Source organism: Mycetomoellerius zeteki, unplaced genomic scaffold, assembly GCF_001594055.1.
Source record: "Mycetomoellerius zeteki isolate Tzet28-1 unplaced genomic scaffold, Tzet1.0 scaffold117, whole genome shotgun sequence".
NCBI classification, from domain to species: domain Eukaryota; kingdom Metazoa; phylum Arthropoda; class Insecta; order Hymenoptera; family Formicidae; genus Mycetomoellerius; species Mycetomoellerius zeteki.
The window spans coordinates 30,119-32,430 of NW_017256095.1; the positions used below are offsets into that span (position 1 = coordinate 30,119).

The 2,312-nt window shown below is 36.1% G+C and overlaps 1 protein-coding gene across 6 annotated transcripts in view; it reads left to right on the forward strand.

Moving 5' to 3' along the window:
• The window catches only part of Bap170 (Brahma associated protein 170kD), a 113,396-nt gene that overhangs the window by 26,878 nt on the left and 84,206 nt on the right, over positions 1 to 2,312 (forward strand). The gene's annotated exons all lie outside the window — the stretch shown is intronic.

The window sequence follows — 2,312 nt, forward strand, 5'->3', positions numbered from 1 at the left end:
GGGTGTGTGTGTGTGGGCGGGGGTGGAGGTATGTGAGGATATATTTGCTCTTTAAAATTGTGTATCTATTTCCGCCTCGTTTTCGAATGACCTATTGTGCACGCATATTGATGCAAGCTCTAATTGAAGCCTGAGGAATTTCTCACCATATTCGATGCAATGCTGCTTCCAGTTGCTGCAGATCTTTTAGCGGTTCCTCTAATCTTCGTAGTCTTTTCCCCATCATATTCCATACATGTTCAATAGGATTCAAATCCGCGCTCATTGGTGGATGTGGTAGCATCCCGATGTTTTATCTTGATGTAGGACAACGCTCGCTCACATATCGCCAGAATTGCAATTAACTTCCTCGAAGAAAACATCATGTATGGGATATGATGGGAAGAAGACTACGAAGATTAGAGGAACCGCTAATAGATCTGCAGCAACTGGAAGCAGCATTGCATCGAATATGATGTGAAATTCCTCAAGCTCCTTAGAGCTTGCAATATACGTGCACCTTTACAAGAGGTCATTCGAAAACGAGGCCGAAATATATAATTTTAAAGAGCAAATACCTCCCATACCTCCACCCCTTACACACACACACACACACACACACACACACACACACACACGCGCGCGCGCAAAATCGGACCAGCAATCTCTCCGTGATGCGCATCGGGTAATGTTAATGCTGGCGATAATTGAATAAAATGCATAGGTAAGTTTGATACACTGTATCTCCTCGAAAAAAATTGTACAAAGTTTAATTTTTTTTAATATGTAAAAAAAATGTCCATACTTTACGATGGTTATCATGACATTACGAAAAAAATTTACTTCATCCCGTATAGTGCATCAAACTATGCAAATTTCTTACGTCCTTATTTTTGAAAATATGCCCGGTAGGAGTAAGGATAAATTCAAAATGCATTGAAAGTTTGGTAAAGCATAGATTTTGTCTTCGAAAATGAAAAAAAAAAAAACTTTTAAATGCGACCATTTTTCGCGGAATTACGCTTATTTGAATTTATGCGAATTTTAATGTTAATTTACCTATACGTTAATTTTGTTAACGAGTGTATTTTGATTTATAAAGAAAAATTTTTGATTTTTGAAAAAAATTTGGTTATTTTAGAGTGTAATTTTGAAAGAGGGAGGGGGGAAGAGAGAGAGAGAGAATTTTATATAATAATCAATAATAAGTGAACATATATGGACCAATAAGTGAATAAGGCCCGTTTTTATCAATGTAGATTAACCTTTAACCTCGGTTCAACTTACTCTTCATCTGTTTTTCATTCTTAAAACTAGAAAAAGATGAAGACTTAGTTGAATCGAGATTAAAGTTAAACTATATTGGTAGAAATGGGCATTACATAAATAAGAGGAAGGAGCCTTTATTCAATCAAAGTTAGATCTTGGTACTTAAGAATATTTTTATGTAAATTTTTTAAATACATTTTTCCATTTTATAAACTGTATCCCGATCTTGATTATCGATTTTGAAACGCAATCTTAAATTGAAGCTAGAATAGTAATATCATCAATTGAATTGATTGTTAACTTTTAATAATAATAATGCTAATAAACATCTTAAAACGTGCAAAACATGTATTGCGAAAAATTTATTATAAATTAATTTTATAAAATAGAGAATGTTTCACGTATAAGTATCTTCGCACATTTGTACGCTTCGTAGAGATGATTTTGATAGACGAACCGTGCGACGATCCAAACGACGAGCTCCGTAATAATTTAAGTCTAGTGACGATAATTCGCTCGTGTTACAGCTCTCATATATTAGTTTATATTACGCAACGTAAACCACGAAGCCGGGACAGAAAAGAATGTACAACAATTGTGTTCCGTAACAGTCGCGTACAGACCGGCTGCATAACAACGTGGCACCCACCGGTGTGAACCTGGCGCCCAACTTTATCAAAATTAAAAATTAATACCGTAGGGCGTTTGTACTTCGTTTGTACCCGTTTGTACCTCCCTTATTTTCGTTTGTACCTCAAACAGTTAAACAAAAAATGAAATACAAAAAATGGCCAGCGCCCAAGTTTAATATTTTTTAATTTCATTTATGCCATTCGAAAGAGAATCGTTTGTACCCGTTTGTACCTCCCTTACTTTCGTTTGTACCTCAAAGGGTTCGGAGATACAGCGCTTTTCAATTTTTGCACAAGCCCTATATAGCTAACTTTGCCAATTTTCAAGATATCGAAACGGGACCAACGGCATTCGAAAGAGAATCGTTTGTACCCGTTTGTACCTCCCTCACTTTCGTTTGTACCTCGAAGGGTTCGGAGATACCGCGCTTT